At 37.2% G+C, this 19368-nt stretch overlaps 1 pseudogene; it reads right to left on the reverse strand.

Moving 5' to 3' along the window:
* Nucleotides 1-16075: 16075 nt before the first annotated feature.
* On the reverse strand, nt 16076-16184 carry LOC118553290 (U6 spliceosomal RNA; annotated as a pseudogene).
* Between the last annotated feature and the right edge of the window lie 3184 nt (nt 16185-19368).

The raw sequence follows: 19368 nt of genomic DNA on the forward strand, positions 1-19368 counted from the left end.
TTCAGTTTTGGTAGTTGATACATCTCTAGGAATGCATCCATTTCTTCCAGATTATCTAATTTGCTGGCATATAGTTGTTCATAATATGTTCTTATAATTGTTTGTATTTCTTTGGTGTTGGTTGTGATCTCTCCTCTTTCATTCATGATTTTATTTATTTGGGTCCTTTCTCTTTTCTTTTTGATAAGTCTGGCCAGGGGTTTATCAATCTTGTTAATTCTTTCAAAGAACCAGCTCCTAGTTTCGTTGATCTGTTCTACTGTTCTTTTGGTTTCTATTTCATTGATTTCTGCTCTGATCTTTATTATTTCTCTTCTGCTGGATTTAGGCTTTATTTGCTGTTCTTTCTCCAGCTCGTTTAGGTGTAGGGTTAGGTTGTGCATTTGAGACCTTTCTTGTTTCTTGAGAAAGGCTTGTATTGCTATATACTTTCCTCTTAGGACCGCCTTTGCTGCATCCCAAAGATTTTGAACAGTTGTGTTTTCATTTTCATTTGTTTCCATGAATTTTTTTAATTCTTCTTTAATTTCCTGGTTGACCCATTCATTCTTTCATAGGATGCTCTTTAGCCTCCATGTATTTGAGTTCTTTCTGACTTTCCTCTTGTGATTGAGTTCTAGTTTCAAAGCATTGTGGTCTGAAAATATGCAGGGAATGATCCCAGTCTTTTGGTACTGGTTGAGACCTGATTTGTGACCTAGGATGTGATCTATTCTGGAGAATGTTCCATGGGCACTAGAGAAGAACGTGTATTCTGTTGCTTTGGGATGGAATGTTCTGAATATATCTGTGAAGTCCATTTGGTCCAGTGTGTCATTTAAAGTCTTTATTTCCTTGTTGATCTTTTGCTTAGATGATCTGTCCATTTCAGTGAGGGGGGTGTTAAAGTCCCCCACTATTATTGTATTGTTGTTGATGTGTTTCTTTGCTTTTGTTATTAATTGGCTTATATAATTGCCTGCTCCCATATTAGGGGCACAGATATTTACAATTGTTAGATCTTCTTGTTGGATAGATCCTTTAAGTAGGATATAGTGTCCTTCCTCATCTCTTATTACAGTCTTTGGCTTAAAATCTAATTTGTCTGATATAAGGATTGCCACCCCAGCTTTCTTTTGGTGTCTATTAGCATGGTAAATAGTTTTCCACCCCCTCACCTTCAATCTGGGGGTGTCTTTGGGTCTAAAATGAGTCTCTTGCAGACAGCATATCAGTGGGTCATGTTTTTTTATCTAATCTGATAGCCTGTGTCTTTTGATTGTGGCATTTAGCCCATTTACATTCAGGGTAACTATTGAAAGATAGGAATTTAGTGCCATTGTATTGCCTGTAAGGTGACTGTTACTGTATATTGTCTGTGTTCCTTTCTGGTCTCTGTTACTTTTAGGCTCTCTCTTTGGTTACCTTTCAATATTTCTTGTAGGGCTGGTTTTGTGTTTGCAAATTCCTTTAGTTTTTGTTTGTCCTGGAAGCTTTTTATCTCTCTTTCTATTTTCAATGACAGCCTAGCTAGATATAGTATTCTTGGCTGCATATTTTTCTCATTTAGTGCTCTGAATATATCATGCCAGTCCTTTCTGGCCTGCCATGTCTCTGTGGATAGGTCTGTTGTCAGTCTAATGTTTCTACCATTGTAGGTTACAGATCTCTTCTCCCGAGCTGCTTTCAGGATTTTCTCTTTGTCTCTGAGACTCGGAAGTTTTACTATTAGATGTCGGGGTGTTGACCTATTTTTATTGATTTTGAAGGGGGTTCTCTGTGCCTCCTGGATTTTGATGCCTGTTTCCTTCCCCAAATTAGGGAAGTTCTCTGCTATGATTTGCTCCAATATACCTTCTGCCCCTCTCTCTCTTTCTTCTTCTTCTGGGATCCCAATTATTCTAATGTTGTTTCGTCTGTGGTATCACTTATCTCTTGAATTCTGCCCTCATGATCCAGTAGTTGTTTCTCTCTCTTTTTCTCAGCTGCTTTATTCTCCATCATTTGGTCTTCTATATCACTAATTTCTCTTCTGCCTCATTTATCCTAGCAGTTAGAGCCTCCATTTTTTATTGTACCTCATTAATAGCCTTTTTGATTTCGACTTGGTTAGATTTTAGTTCTTTTATTTCTCCAGAAAGAGTTTCTCTAATAACTTCCATGCTTTTCTCAAGCCCAGCTAGTATCTTTAAAATTATCATTCTGAACTCTAGTTCCGACATCTTACTAATGTCCATATTGATTAGGTCCCTGGCAGTCAGTACTGCCTCTTGTTCTTCTTTTTGAGGTGATTTTTTCCATCTTGTCATTTTGTCCAGAGGAGAATAGATGAATGAGAGAACAAAACGCTAACAGGGTAACAACGTCCCCAGAAAATATACACTAAACAAATCAGAAAAGACCTGAAACCAGGGGAAAAGAAAGGGAAAGAAAGAAAAAAGAAAAGAAAAAAAAAAGAAGAAGAAAAAGGTAAATGAAAACAAAACAAAACAAAAAAAACAGAATATGATCAAATATGATCAGGCTGGTGCATAGATCAGGGCCATACACTTTTGGTCTGTTAGAAGAAAGTGCCTCCCAAAATTTTAAAGAAAGAAAAACTTATGTATGTACAAAAATAAGGGTTAATACGATGAAGGGATGGAATATGACTCTAAAGATGAAAATTATAAAAGATTTTATAAAAGGAATTGATAAGAAGTTGGTTGAAAAAGAAGAGGATTTAAAAAAAAAAAAAAGGAGAGAATGTGATCAGGCAGGAGACTAGAACAAAGCCATACACTAGAGATTTAGGGTATATTTTGATCTGTTAGAAGAAACTATCCCAAAATTTTAAAGAGAGAACAACATACCAAAAATAAGGTTAACTACTATGAAGGGATAGAATATGACTCTAAAAATGAAAAATAAAAAAGATTTTTTAAAAAAGGGATTGATAAAATGTTGGTTGAAAATGGTAAAAAGAAAAATTAAAAAAAAAAAAGTTAAAAAAAATTAACTTTGAAAGACTAAAGAATCGGGGGGGGGGAAAGCCTTGGATTCTATGTGCAGTATTCCCCTAGGGCTGGAGTTCTGCCGTTCTCATTGATCAGTAAACTTGGTCTTGGCTGGCTGGTCTCTCTGATCTTCTGGGGGGGGGGCCCTGTTGCCGTGGTTCCCAAATGTCTTTGCCGGAGGCAGAATTGCCCCCCCTTGCCAGTCAGGGCTAAGTAATCTGCTTGGGTTTGCTCTCGGGAGCTTTTGTTCCCTGCAAGCTTTCAGTTCAGCTTTGGAGGACGAGAGTGAAAATGGCGGCCTCCCAATCTCTGCCCCGGAGGAGCCGAGAACTCGGGGACCCCACTCCTCAGTGCGCCCCCAGAGAAAAGCAGTCACTCTCATCTCCCTGGTCTCCGGCCACACTCCGTTTTCACCCGGCCTGTGACCGAGCGTTTCTATCTCTGGCTCATGACCCCATGTGTATTCTCCAAACCCAGCAGATCCCTGTGGTGCGCTCCCATGCTGCTCCTCCCAGGGGAGGAAGGGGGGTCTCCCCACATCTGCCACTTGTTGGGTCCCTGCTGGAAGAGCAGTGGCCCAACTGTGCCGCGGATCACGGTTTATGGCAACCCGAGCTGAGAGCCCACTCCTCAGCTCCGTCTCTGCAGCCAGCTTCCCCACTCCGATACCTGAGAGCTTTGCCGCACTCAGTCACCCCTGGTCTTCCTGTGACCCCAAGGGTCCTCAGACCACATTGTCTGAGCGAGGGTTCCACCACCCCCCCTTAGCCACTGGAGCGGCATCCCTCAGTGGAGCAGACTTCTAAAAGTTCCGATTTTGTGCTCCGCGGCTCTATCACTTGCCAGTAGCGGCTGATAGAGGCCCCCTCCCCTGCCATCTATCCTCCCAAATATCACCTCGGATTCACTTCTCCACAGGTCCTACCTTCCAGAAAGTGGTCGCTTTTCTGTTCAGAGAGTTGTTGCTATTCTTTTCTTTGATCTCCTGTTGAGTTCGTAGGTGTTCAGAATGGTTTGATCCCTATCCAGATGAATTCCTGGGACCATACGAAATCCAGGTCTCCTACTCCTCCGCCATCTTGCTCCGCCCCCCTGGTTGACCTTTCTTGACTTGACATACCAATATGCAGGTAGTAGTATTTCTACATTTTGCTTTGGTCATTTATAACCAGATTTAGCTGAATTTTTTCTTTTTTTATTTTTTTTCCCTCAAGGATCTTTCTGGGCAAGATGCCTTTGCCAGTGCTTGGAGATCTTGCTAACATTCTTGGGTGTCTGCCTGTCAGTTTTGACTGCTTGATAAGTAACAGATGTGAATTTAAAAAGGTCTGAGAATCAAATTCACTTCACCTAGTGCAAGCAGAGTTGGGGTTAGGACAGATTCACTCAAGGCATGTTTCCGAACTTGAAAGGCAGTTTGGATCATCAGCTGTGACTTCAGTTTCCTTTCAGAACAGTTGACCTCATAAGACCATCTAAAAACTAGATGTAGACTTAGAGATAGTTAAACCAGGAAATTCTTACAGAAAGATGGCTGGTTCCCCAGTATTGTGGATGTGAATTTTGATAATAACAAGTCAGGTTGGGTTGGGTAATCCCAGAACAGGGCATGGGTAAATGTTATTTTTATTTCTCAGAATACTATAATCTGACCTTTCCTGAAGAGTTTAATGTACTGAGTCAAATTGGGAAAGTGGAAGGTGGGTAAAATACTGATGATAGCTGAGGACATTTAAGAGTCACTACATATCCTTGTGTGTTCTGGGGTTATTCCAGTTCACAACTGTTAGTACCATGTGTAATATTGATGATGAACTGAAACACAACCAGAGTCACGGAAATTGGTCTGGAAATGGTACTTTGTGAACTTGCCTAGGTCTTTTCTATAACTTCTATTTCTTTGTGTTCCTTTCTTTTTTTTTTTTAATTTGTATCTTTTCATATATAATAATGTTGTATTGATATATAAACATTGATATATATAATGTAATTATAATAAAATTATATATAATATATCACAGCTTCTTTATTCATTTATCTATTCATTAGGTTCTTTCCCTGTCTTGGCATTTACAAATAATTCTGCTATGAACACGGGAGTCTGGACAACTCTTTAGCAGTGTTTTCATTTCTTTTGGATATATATCCAGAAGTGGGATTGCTGGGTCCTGTGCTAGTTCTATTTTTTAAATTTTTTGAGGAAACTCCATATTGTTTTCCATGGTGGCTGCACCAATTTACATTCCCACCAACTGTGCCCAAAAGTTCTCTTTGTCTCTTGTCTTTTTAATAATAGCCATTCTGTGAGGTGATATCTCAATATGTTTTTGATTTGCATTTCACCTGATGATGAGTGATGTTGAGTACGTTTTAATGTACCTGTTGGCCCTTCATATGTCTTCTTTAGAAAAATGTCTATTCAGGTCCTTTGCCAATTTTTAAATTGGATTATTTTGGGGATTTTTTTTTCTGTTGAGTTGTATGAGTTCTTTATATATTTTGGATATTAACCCCTTATCAGATAGATCATTTGTAAATATTTTTCCTATTCCATAACTTCTATTTCTTTGCTAAGATTTTCTATTTTTTTTTCATTTATTTCACGATGATTTGTAAAATTGATTTTTGAAGCTGCTTTAAAATCCTTATCAGACCTTCTACCATCTAATTTATCTTAATATTGGCATAAGTTGATTGTCTTTTCTCATTCAGATTATGGTTTTCCTGGTTCTTGGCATGATGAGTGATTTTCTATTGTATCCTGGACATCTTGGTTGTTAGGTTAGGAGACTCTTGATCCTATTTATACCTTCTGTTTCAGAAGGTAGTTGAAGGAGTTTTGGACACCGGTTCTCTTCTACAAGGTGTTCTAAAACACAGATATGCAAAGTTTATTTGAAGTATCACTAATATTTTCTAGTGATGAATTTATTTTAAATAAATTTTCCTCTAACAATAATCATAAGGTTTGCCACATGGAAGATTTCAACAAAAGTTACAAACAACTTAATGTATACTGGGCACTGTGCAAAGTGCTGGAAATACAAAGATCAAAAAAATAATATGGATCTGGCTGCCAAGAATTGGGCAGTGTAACAGAAGAAAAAATACATGCACATAAACAAATAATTACATATAGTATTTTAAGTACAATATTACAAATATGGACAAAGCCAGAGGTTCTACATAAGAATTGCATTTGATAGCAGTTGAATCAGGAAAGACTCAGCAGAGCAACTGATATTTGAATGGTGCTGAGAATAAATAGGAACTAATCATATAGGAAGAGAGGGAAGACATGCCAGGTTTAGCAAGGTCCATGTCCAGGTCACAGAGGTGTGGGGCAGTAATGGGATTTGGGAGGTACAAATAGCTCTGTGTTGTTCAAGTACCAAAGGATGTCAGATGAGACCATGAAGGGCTCTGCATCTCATGAAAAGGAGCTCTGATTTCATTTATTAAGAAATGGGAAACTTAGGATAGATGTTAAGGAGAGACAGTATGGTATGATCAAGTTTGCATTTTCAAAAAAAATCACTTTATTACAAGTAATACTTAACACCCATTTAACAAATTTAAATTTACAAGCTCATATTCAAACATATTGCCCCTTCAAAGAGTAGAAGAGCTCTAATACTGTATAAATTTAAACATAAAAAGACCCCATTTAGATGTCCCATACCCCTCAGGTGGGGCTTATGTAAGAATAACTGGGAGCTTCTCTCTGGCCTTATGGAAGAGTAGAGAAAAAAATGGGTCCATCTGAAAAAGAGGAAGTTTCCTTTCTTGGCAAATTTTCTAGCAAGCATTGATGCAAATGGAAGAAGTACTCCTCAGATGCTTTCAATTGTCTTGTCCCACCAGCCCTTCCTAATGGAGGGGAGACCCTGCCCTCTGTAAGCATAGAGTGTGCTTGTTTGTGCTGTTAACTTATGTTCCACATATGTCTTCCTGACAACTCTGCATAAAGGCAGGCTTCATGCCTTATTTCCAGATGAGAGCTGAACTCAAAGTACACATTAAAGGGGAAAATTTAGGTGATATGTGCAGTAGAATGTATCCACCATCACTGGTTTTCTCTAATAAATATTTGACTGTAAGGATATTTTTATGTTGCTTGATAATGGTGATTGCCGGAGAAAGATCCACGGATCGTGGCTACAAGGTATACAGCACCTTATAGGTGGTAGGCGACCTATCTCCTTCTCCCTGTCTCAGTCCTTCTCTTGCCCTCATGACCCAAAGAAGCAGTCAGGCTGGCTGTATGACTGTGGGTTCTAACCCTGCCTGACACAGATTTCACAGACTATGGCTATTACTACAAAAGCACATCAGCCTGGATTTTATGGGGAAAAATACAATTTCTGTTGGCATCTTTAGTTCCTTATAGAAAGTACCCTGCATGAAGAAAGCAGCAGAACAAAAGCAGTTGATAAATAGAAAAACATGGCATCTCTGTGCCCTATGGATATGACCTCCATAGATAAAATGCAAATCTCCTTTGTGTAACTGACATTTAGTCTGTTAGCCATTTTTAATAAGAGTAGAGAAGTTTCTCCCCTGTGGCTTTTGCTGGTACTTTTTATAGCCGTGGTGTGGTAGGAAGTAGGCCCCAAGTTCCCTTGGCAACAAGTAGGGTAGAAGTGATACACAGAAATCTGAATCATCAGTGAATCATCTGAGGATTTCTGTTTCCAATCCTTGGAAATAATTTACTGATTGTTTTTAACTATGTGATGTTTGCTGACTCCAAGTGAACACGCAGAGAGCATAAGAGTTTACTTTGGTCAATCATTTAAGAAATGTTCTGAATGTTCCAAGTGGACCTTAATACTGATACCCAAAAACCACTTTTTTTAATTAAGACAACACTCACATTGCAGGGGAACAGATCAGCACATCAAGGCATGAGCAGTGGGGGAAGCTCCCCTTCTACAAAGAAAACTGATGTCCCCAGCAAGATGTTTCAGGACACTGCTGCAAGAAAACTAAATTTTTCTCTGTATCAAAGAAAGGTGATCTCTATACAGCTCGACATTAGTCATAGAGAAAATTTGCAGACGCTTGAAAAGAGAACTGAGGTGGCTCACACCTGAAATGCGCGCACGCGCGCGCACACACACACACACACACACAAACTGAGACTTCTGGACATCAGTTACTCAGTTTCTCCTGCTATTTTTTTTTCCCCACTGATACATCTCTTATATGATCCCTTCATCTCCATTTTTGTTGCTATGACCTTATTTCAGTTTAACACTTTGTCTTCTTGACTCACATTGTCCTTTACTTGACTCTTCGTGTAGAGAGAAAAATAACTTCCCCTAAAAATGCTTTTTCTCATGTCAGCATCCTGTCAAAACTCATTAATGGTTCAGTGGTTTCTTGAGGACCCTGGCTTATTTATCCTTGTATTTGCAGCTTACGTGGTGGTACCTGACTTATAGAAGATGTTCAATAAATGTTCGTTGAGCGATTTATAATTATTGTGGTATTTTTGCTTGTCTGCCTCCCACAGTAGACTTACATCTACTTGTGAGTGGAAGCCTGGTGTCATATTTTTGTATCCCTAGCTCCTCGTGTGGTCTCCATGTTCAACCAACATTTATTGAAACAGTGAATGAAATTCAAATCCTGGAAATCTTGAATTGTAGTCCCTCTCTAGATGATCTCATTTCCCTACCTTCCTGTGAGGTGAGTGTTGATACCAGTCAGGCTCCACTGAATCTCTCCTACCATTTCCCTCAGATGAATTACCACCACCATTCTCACCACCTGCTTCTGTTCTAGCCTCTTTTCAGGCCCAGCCTGTCTCATTGCATCCATAGGTGGAGAGACTTCTTGATTCTCCAGCCCTTCCAGATCTCATGTTCTTCAAACTCCTCATGTCTATGGCCTTTATTCAAATGTTGTCCTTCATGCATTCATCTCTTGTTTGCCTCCTGTTTCCTAAACCTCTCCATCTCCCACATGTTGATGACACTAACATCCTTCATTTCTAGCTCTGATATCTCCTCAGTGCATCAAAACTTGATGTTTTATAAGCTCCTCAGTCTCAAAAATGTTCCAAAGTTGGTTCATATTGTTCAATTTTATAGGCGTGTTAATTACTTTGGTTTTTTTTTGTTGTTGTTGTTACAATGAGTCCTTTTGCCCTTAGAGATACATATTAAAATACTTAAGGATGAAATGATGTGTGGTTTCAAATTTATTTCAAAATAATACAGGAGGCAATAAAAAGGAGTTAGACTATTTTATGTACTTTTGTGTTTGAAATGTTTTTTTTTTTAAGATTTTATTTATTTATTTGTTAGAGAGAGAGGGAGAGAGAGAGAGAAACAGCATGAGAGGGGAGAGGGTCAGAGGGAGAAGCAGGCTCCCCTCTGAGCCGGGAGCCCGACGCAGGATTCGATCCCAAGACTCCGGGACCATGACCCGAGCCAAAGGCAGTGGCCCAACCAATTGAGCCACCCAGGCGCCCTGAAATGTTTTTTAATACAAACTCCTTAAAACTTAATTCATTGTTTTCCTCTCTTATCCCCTTCAGCCACTTTGAACTGCTCCTCCTTTGCTTAAAAGCATCCTTTCCCCCCTTTTCCAGCCCCAACCTTCTGGGACATCCTCTAGGCATGGGGAGCACAGACTGACATGAGAAACTAAGCCAGTTTAGCTGCTGATGTGATCAGTGCTCAAATAGAAGATCCTGGTGTCTAGCCAAGTAGTTAAAAAATTTTTAAAGCAAAAGGGGAGAGCAGCTATGTTCTGAAAGAAAACAAGAGAACTGGGAGTTTACCCTTCCACCCCACCATGTCCCCAGTTTTGTGATTCTCTAAAAACACGACTGGAGAAACATCCAAAATCAGTGGTCATGTTGTGTCATTTGCTTGAACTATCTTTCCCTTCTCTTCCTGTCTCCTTGGAAATTACCTACTTAAGCTTCATTTGAGACTCCTCAACCATCCCTTTTTGTAGCACTCCCTGGACTCTGTCTCCCACAGGCAGAATTAAATGCTTCCTCATCAATATTCACATACGACATTATACTTACTTCCTTTTTTACTCCACCTCCGTGGAGTACAGTTATTAGGGATGGGTGTCCGTCTGGCATTGTGCTGTTCTGCAGAGAGAACTCAGAACACCTCCCCCAGACTCTAAGCTCTGTCTTCCTCGCCATGGTTCTGCATTCAGCACAGTGTCTCGAAAAGAGTAGATGTTTGATGAAAGGCGCAAATTGACTCAGAATTTAAATTTTTTTTTTTTTTGTATATGTTGTTCCGTTTTTCTGCTAATGTTCATATATTGGAAGTCTTCTTTTCTAATTTCCCAACCCAAAAGTACTCCTTCTTCCTTGGAGTTCACTGAATCTTTTTCCCTTCTCACAGCATGTATCATGATCTGCTTTGGTTTTGGTCTTATTTCCTTTGCTGTCCATGACTTATGAGAACAGTGACCATTCCCTTTCCTCCTCCTCCTCTCTACAGAGCCTGCTCGGGGTTTGGTTCCTGAGCACACTTGAAAGACTCATCAACTTAAATATCGAAGGGTAAAAGACATAGGAAGATATTCCATTTCCCACCTAAGATCAGCCATACTCCATATTTGATGTCCCTCATTTGCTTAAATAATTTCATGAGCTTCATTATTTACAGAGGGAATAAAGAGGTCTATAAACAGGCAGCCACAATTCAGAGTACAATAATCATTCTTTCAGGCTTCCAGAACTGTGCAGCACACACCTCCCATTTAATTAGCTCCTGCTCACGAAACACAACAGTGGAGGGTTTGAGGAAACGAGAGCTACATGAGTAACAGGTTCAGGAACAGAGCTCAGAATTTCATCACAAGACTTTTAAATCCCACTCCAATGTCCTTCCCGTCTATACCACTGGTTCCTGTGTGTAAATGACAGCAGACTGAGCTCCTCTAGTTCATCTCTTTACAGGTCTTTAGAGAAGCATTATGACAGAGCAAGGAGCAAAGCTCTGATGCCAGGCTGTGTTTCATTCCCAGCTCCGCTGAGCCGCATGACGCGGGACCAGCCAACACTCACTGTAGAGAGGAAAATAAAAAAACTGCTTTATAAAGTGAAGCACAGCATTTGATGAAGGAAATTCAGAGGGGCTGCTGTGGAGGTGTCTTGCCACCTCATGTGCTTACTCTGTGCCTCAGTTTCCACATCAGTAAATTAAGGATGATAATGATCCCTATCTGATACAGTTGTACAGAAGATTACAGGAGCTAATAATATACACAAAGCATTTACAATAGTGCCTGGCACACTGAAAGCCCTATATGTAATGGTTTGTTTTGTCACTACTTTGATCATTTATTTTGAAACAGAGCACGTGCAATGCATTTTGTGCAATATGAAAGGCAGAAATACTAAGTGACTTTTTGGGGTCAGTTTTTGAGACGAGGCCCAAGATATTTGTGGCCTTAGCATCTAAGATCTCTTTTATATTCTCCACAACTTTTCCAAACATACTTAGTTTGCAAAATCAGATTGGACATTGTACAGGAATAGCTTTTCTCATAATATTTCAGTACTTTCAGTTCCATTCCAGCTGGAGCTGGAAATAGTGTTGCATGCAGAAATTTAAAATTATGTGAAAACAATGTGACCCAAAACTTATTTTTTTATTCACTCTCAGTAAAAGTGATGGTTCACGTGTGAAACAAAAGCAAAGTTGATAGCTATTTGATATCACTGGAGTATGAATTAATCACCTCATCATCATCTTGGGAGCTATCCTGATGTCTGGCTATAAAATAAAAACTAGATAAACTATAAAAATGTTATATAATTTATTTTATCATTGAGTCTGTAACTATCAGTTGAGTACTCTCTTATATGAGGCAGTATTCTAAAAAAAGGACACACAGCCTGTGTGCTCCACAGGAAGCTATCTTACAGGTGTAAGGAGACAGAAAACAAGCAAGTAAACAAATAAAATAATTACAGATTTGATGGTGGGAGTTATGGAAGAAATGTACAGGGTGATATCTGCTAGATTAGTAGGAAGATGGAAGGAGGACCTTAAGGTAATTTCACAAGGTTTGAGCCAAAACCTGGAAGACCAGAAGGCACAAAACTTGGTGATATTTATATTGTGAAAAACAGAGTACAGAAATAACCATAGAGAGGTAAATTACCAACAGTATTTTGTTGTTGTTGCTCATCTTACATATGTATGTTTTTCCTTTCAGTAAATTTGATTTGGTTCAAATGTAGTTAAAATAGCTTAGACAAAGGTCAGATATGACCCACAATGCATACCTCTTTCTCTCTTTTAGTATAAAAGTAGTACTTATTATAAAAAAACTTTGAAAACTAAATTAAAAAAAAAAAGATAGCAGGAAGGGAAGAATGAAGGGGGGCAAATCAGGGGGGAGACGAACCATGAGAGACTATGGACTCTGAGAAACAAACTGAGGGTTCTAGAGGGGAGGGGGGTGGGGGGATGGGTTAGCCCAGTGATGGGTATTAAGGAGGGCATGTACTGCATGGAGCTCTGGGTGTTATATGCAAACAATGAATCATGGAACACTACATCAAAAACTAATGATGTAATGTATGGTGATTAACATAACATAATAAAATTTTTAAAAATGTAAAAAAATAATAATATTTACCCACAATTCAAAAATTTATATGTTACTCATATGTTGATCTATCCCTAAATCAGATTATTTTTTTTTAAGTTCTGTTTGTGGTTATTTAACCTCTGAAATGAGGTTAAATAAAGTCGGTAGCCGGTTCCACGTAGAAAAAAGAGAAGCAGAAGCAGAGGTCCTGCTGATAGTCACAGTTCACATGGTAATAAGCTTATTTTGGTTTAAAAGTTAGAATTGATCACAAAAAAAATGATGTAGTGGTCAGAACAGTAGGGACAGAGAAATACTTGGATTTCTACTATTGCCAAATCTTAACCTCCCTAAGCAGTTGAGCTGAAAAAAGATACAGGTCTGCCCCACTTAGGAAGTAGTAGCCTTGAAGGAGAGGGACCATTGAGAAACTAGCCTCATTCTCATAAGTAGAAGCTGGAGTGGGTGGTGACGGTGGTGGCAGTGACATTGGTGATGAGCCTTCTGGCCCTGCCACAGTGCCAGCTGAGCCCCAGGTGATGACAAGAACACAGCAGCGAATATCTTTGTCATTCACATCATTTGAGACCCAGTTTCTTCTTAAGTGTCAACATATTTTCTTCCTTCTCCTCTCTCTCCACCTTTCAGACTGAGGAGCGGAGAGGTAACAATCTGCTTTTCAAGGTGACCTTCATCTCACAGACTTCAGTACCACCTTCTGTGAGACAGTGTCAGGTTGTGCTTTAGGGGCTCACAGTACACACACCTTCTCCACTTCCACCTTAAGAATAAGCAAGAAAATGGAAAATCAAAGTACAGCAGCAGTGAAGTCTTTGAACAAGAGGAGCCCCTGCACACGCACTTGAAGAAGAATATGCTGATTTAAAGAATCTTCCACTGGGAACCAGGGATGGGAAATTAGAGGAGAAATGATTGGGCTATTGTTAATTGTTGTCTTATTTTTCACTTTACACAATAAAGAGATTTTTCACTTTTGCAATACCTACTGTCAAAGAACCAAATTAGACTGAAGCACTGACATAGGGTAGGGAAAGTGAAAGTACATTGTTTTATCTCGGAAGTCACTTGACAATTATTTCTTTCCTTTCAATTAGAGGTCGGTAGATAAGTAGGTAGTAGGCAGATATATGCAGGTATTTATATATACATATGGATGCTCATTCATTATTATAAATAGAATCCTGCATCTTGTCTTTTTCACTAAACATAAACATCTTCCCATGTCATGAATTCATCTTTAAAAACATCTTATTGAATAGATAATAATCTATTATACAGATGTGTCATACAGTTTGTTTAACCAGAAGTACCCTATTGCTTGGCCCTGTTGCTGGAATTTTAGTTTACCTATGATGTTGTAAATTTTGGTATAATGAATATCATAGGATATTAATCTTCTTCTGGCTGCTATTTTTTTTTTTTTTTTTTTTTTTTTGGATAAATCCCTAGACATAGATCCACTTTGAGCAGTTATTTGAATGTCTGTCAAGGTTCTTGACCCACACTGTTAAATTGCTCTCCCAATAGCAATGTGAAGGAAGACCCCTCTCACTAACTCAGCAGGATTAGCTATCTTCCAAAAAATCTTTACTGGCATTAATTTTAATAAAATTTAACTCTGAGTCATAACTACTTTTTATTTTCTTTTCTATTTTTCCTCATTTCTATCTTTTTTGGGCATGAGGCGATCAAAATAGGATTCCTGGTAGAGCTAAAACATCCACAAAATGATCAGCAACAGTGAAAAAAAAAGAAGAGCATGTAGTTCTAAAAATATTCACAAGATTGGTCTATGTGTTTACTTTTAGGAAAATTGTTTTCTTAGGGCCATTTCAGTGACCTTGGGTTAATACTGCTTTTGAATCCCGCATGGTCAACATTGGCTAATTTTGAGCAGAGAAATTCCTAGAACTTATTTAGGCACTAAATACACTTAAAATAATATGGGCCCTGGGTTAACATTATGCATTTAAGCAAAGAAGAACATTTGGATAAAAAGTTTGCCTCTTGTAATAACACAGAAATAGCACGGTTTAAATATTTTGATTTGCACTATAAATTATGCTTATTTAACTAATTTGAAATGAAATAATTTATCCCTTGAAATATTTTGAAAACATTTTATTTTACTAAAACATAGAATAATGGCGCCTGGGTGGCTCAGTCGTTAAGCATCTGCCTTTAGCTCAGGTCATGATCCCGGGGTCCTGGGATCGAGTCCTGCATTGGGCTCCTTGCTCAGAGGGAGGTCTGCTTCTCCCTCTCCCACTCCCCTGCTTGTGTTCCCTCTCTCGCTGTCTCTCTCTCTGTCAAATAAATAAATAAAATCTTAAAAAAATAATAATAAAATAAAACATAGAATAAATTAAAACTACTTGAGTCTGTGGGATTTCAGCTAAATTGGTAAAACAACATTCTTTCCCATAGTTGTCAAATCAAACAGCTGTTCTATTTCTAATAACATTTGATCTTTATATTTGTCATTTCCTTTGTTGAAATTGTAAAATTGATTGATTGCCCTTTCCCACAATGTTTTTTTTACTTATCTATCTACCGGTAATTTATGTTTTTATACATCCTTATTTAAAATTTAAGTATTATCTACAAGGCTAATGTACCTATAACAGTAATCCTAAATTTAATCCCCCTCTACACAGCCAACAATTGCCATCAAGTTAATATGGGTACTTTAGACTTTGTTTTATGCAGGTGTAAAAATTGATAATTATAGAGACAATGTATAGTATTGTTTTGATCATTCTTTTTTATAAAAATTGTATCATCATATAACTACCATGAGAACAAAACCTGATTTTTTTCCTTTATTAGTGCCTCTTTCCTTTAAACTGCTGCCTTATATTCCATTCCACAGATTAGGAGTCCCTCTATACATAGATATTGAGTTTACTTCCAGTTCTTTGTTGTTAGAAATTTTTTGTTTAAGAATACGTTCAAGATCCCAACATGAAAAAATATATAATATAATATTATGCTTCGATTATAATCATCTGAAATTTATCTTTATGAATATGAGAATGGAGCTAACTATATCTTCCTAAATGAGTAAATAATTCCCCCAAGAACTTATATTAAAAAAATGTACCCCTGGGGCTCCTGGGTGGCTCAGTTGGTTAAACTACCAATTCTTGGTTTGGGCTCTGATCATTGTCTCATGTGTCATGAGATCAAGCTCCATGTGGGGCTCCGCCCTCAGTGAGGAGTCTGCTTGAAGATTCTCTCCCTCTGCCCCTCTCTCCTCACATGCACACATGGTCAGTCTCTCTCTCTCTTTTTCTCTCTCTAAAATAAATCTTAAAAAAAAACTACCTCTTACCCCATTTATCTCATATGCCACTTTAATCATTTTTAAATTAGCATATGCTTTCATCTATTTTTTAGACTCTTATCCCACTGATCTACTTATCAATTCTTGTCCCACTAATATAATGTTTTTATTACTAGAATTCTATGTTTCATATGTGATAGGCAAGGCCATCCCTTCATTTTCTTTTATAGATTTATCTCTGTTATTTTTGCACAGAGGCCATGCTCATCCTCTCTGTGTCATTCTAATTTTAGTATATGTGCTGTCCAAATGAGTACTTACTATGAGTATTTTTAAATATTCACTCTTCTTTGTGGATTTTAGAACAGGTTTTAGAATTTCCACAAAAAAATTATTTTTTTTACTAGTATTGTACTAAACTAATATATTATTTTAGAGAGAACAGACATCATTAAAATATTAAACCTTCTCATTTATGAACAAAGTATTTTTTCCCCATTTATTTAGGTTTTCTTTTATACCTTCCAGTGAAGTCTTGTTAGGATTATTCCTAAGTATTTAATGTGATTATTACTATTATAAATAGACCTCTTGTTCTATTTTAATTTCTAATTGGCCTACAGATATGAATAAAAGCTGAAGGTTATTATATGATGAGTTTGTATTTGGCCATCTTGATTAAATTCCCTTATTTATCCCATTGAGATTTCCACACAAATGTTGATATTATCTGTATATTGTCACAGTTTTATAACTTCCTTTCCAATATTTGTTTTCCTTGTTTTATTACATTGGCTGGGACCTCAATTTGAAGGCTGAACACTTTTCTTCTTCTTGTCCATATGGGCCTGCTTCTAATAGTTTATCACTGAGGATAATGCTTGACGCAGGATTTTGGTAGATCCTTTTATAAAGTTGAAATTACTTGACATATTTTTTATTTTACTAAAGCTTTTAAAAATTGTTATAAACATCTTGAATTCATTTAGAATGCATTTTCAAAATCAAGTAAGATGATCAAATGGTTTTTCCTCCTTTAATATATTAATATAGTGCATTCCATTGAATGTGAAGCTATTTTTGCATTCCCAAGATAAAGCCCTACTTGGTCATGCTGTATTTTTTTACAGTACATTGTTGGATTTAATGTATTACCATTTTATTATTTTGAATCTATAGTCTGCCTTTTTAAAACAGAAATGTCCTGTTTTGCAAAGATTTGTTAATACTTGCTCATAAAATAACCTGGGTCTGGAGCTGTTGATGAGGACTAGTAGAGGTCAAGTCATTATTTCATTACCATTTCAATGTCTGTTACCACTTTTTTGTCTTCTTAAGTTTTCCAGGTCTCCTTTTGCCAATTTTAGTAATTTTTAAATCTTGTAGATACGATCTTATATAGTCTTATTTTTTAAATCTGTGCCTTATATTTCTTAATCGAAATTTTCAAAGGTTTATCCATTTCATATGACCTTTTAATGAATTATTTTTTTTTATTTTTGAACCATGTCAATTCATCAATTATTTTAATTTGCTTTATTTATTAACTGTTATATTTACCTTACTTGATTCCTTTCCTGGATTTATTTTTGTTCTTGTTTTAGATTATTGGAATGATTTCTTGGTTCTTTTATTTTAAATCTAATTTTTTAATAAATACATTTAAGATGATAAATTCTCCTCTGAATACAGTTTTGTCTACGTACCACAAATTTTGATATGTTATGCTCTTATTTTGAATCAATCCTAAACATACTTTTTTCAGTCTCTGTTATTATAACTTTCATTTGCTTCACTTATTTAATATGCTACAGATTAGGAAAACTTTTTATTCCTCTGATACTCAAGAGTGATAGAATACTTATTCCGTGAAAATAGAAAAGCACTGTGGACTAGAGCAGTCACACAATGACTAGAGATTGAATAATACACGATATCTATGAATATGAACGCTTAACTTGCTACCTGGAACAAATATTATACATTTAATGGTCTCTGTTCTTCCAAAAAGACTTAACACTCTTTGAGAAATAGAAGAACAAGAGGCACTTGAGACTGGAATTGAATTCAAAGGGTAGCACTAAGCAAGATGACATTATTATTTTTATTTTCGTTTCTAGGCTTTAGAAAAGGGCTGTTTCTAAGTATGCTGAAAGTCCAGTACCATCCGTTTCATTTATTTATTTTATTTTATTTTATTTTTTAGATTAATGGTTCCATCCCAATGTGCTGAATGAATACAAAGCCCTAAATCAGTAAGGAAGTCTATTGGACTGATAGGAAATATTTCTCAGTGCTTGGGAAAGGAAGAATTGGTTAGATGGTGTGAAATTCAACCGTGGGATTCATAATTCTGGTAGGTTATGCTGTTTCTAACAAAACCATTGTGCACACTCATATCCTCTCTTACACCACCTTAACACAGGATTCTGCTAATGTAACTGACTAATGTAAGTATTTCACAGAAAACCCAGTTTTGCAGACATTTTATTTTTTGATGCTTTGATTATCACCTTTCAGCTCACAGGGTTTTAGAGAGCTAGAAACTCTTTTTTTTTTTTTTTTTTTGCAGCGCACAGACTTTCTGTTTCCCTTACTCTTCATACACATTTTTGAAGATGATTGGCTATGAATCTAATCTTGTTAGCGCCATGACCTTTTCACCACCAAGTTTTAAGAACTACCTGTTAGACCACTGCATAATACCATTAGGAAGTAAAAGTCATGGGGTATTTGAAGTTATCAGGCAGAACAGTATTTGTTCCCCACTGATATATATCTAACAAAACATTACATAGGATACTTTCTACCTGCTTTCAACAATTTGTGATTAATTCTCCTTTTCATTTTAAGATAAATAATATTTACACTTCAATTAAAATTTAACTAACTTTGGCAGGCTGTGGAAGTTCAGAAGTTTGTGAGAGTCCAGAAATCTTCGTATTTTACTTGGATGCTGACTTTTTAACCTTAGCTATAAAGCTACATTGGTCTGGTTATTTCCCACTTGGAATTTACTGATCCTTGTGCATTATAAAAGAATTGATAAGGTAAATGTGACACTGGAGTTGTTGATGTGACATTGTCCCTAAATAAAGAAAGAGAAAGAGAATACTTTGCAGATAACTTACCATGCCTATAAAGAACGTTTTGGGTCCCAGGTAGTAGAAGTAGATTGTGACTACATTTACTGATTTTAACTAGAAAATTACTCAGCTCTCTACTTAATCCTTGGCTATATGGTTGTGTGCTGGCTTATAAGAATTAAGCAGGTTTAATTTGTAACCTTTAACGGTCATTATAAACTAAAAAAAAAAAAAAAAAAAGACTTCATTTTAAGAGTAGATTCTCGTAGGGGCACCTGGGTGGCTCAGTCGTTAAGCGTCTGCCTTCGGCTCAGGTCATGATCCCAGGGTCCTGGGATCGAGCCCCGCTTCGGGCTCCCTGCTCGGCGGGAAGTCCGCTTCTCCCTCTCCCTCTCCCACTCACCCTGCTTGTGTT

This window comes from Halichoerus grypus, chromosome 12 (genome assembly GCF_964656455.1).
Source record: "Halichoerus grypus chromosome 12, mHalGry1.hap1.1, whole genome shotgun sequence".
Classification (NCBI taxonomy): Eukaryota; Metazoa; Chordata; class Mammalia; order Carnivora; family Phocidae; genus Halichoerus; species Halichoerus grypus.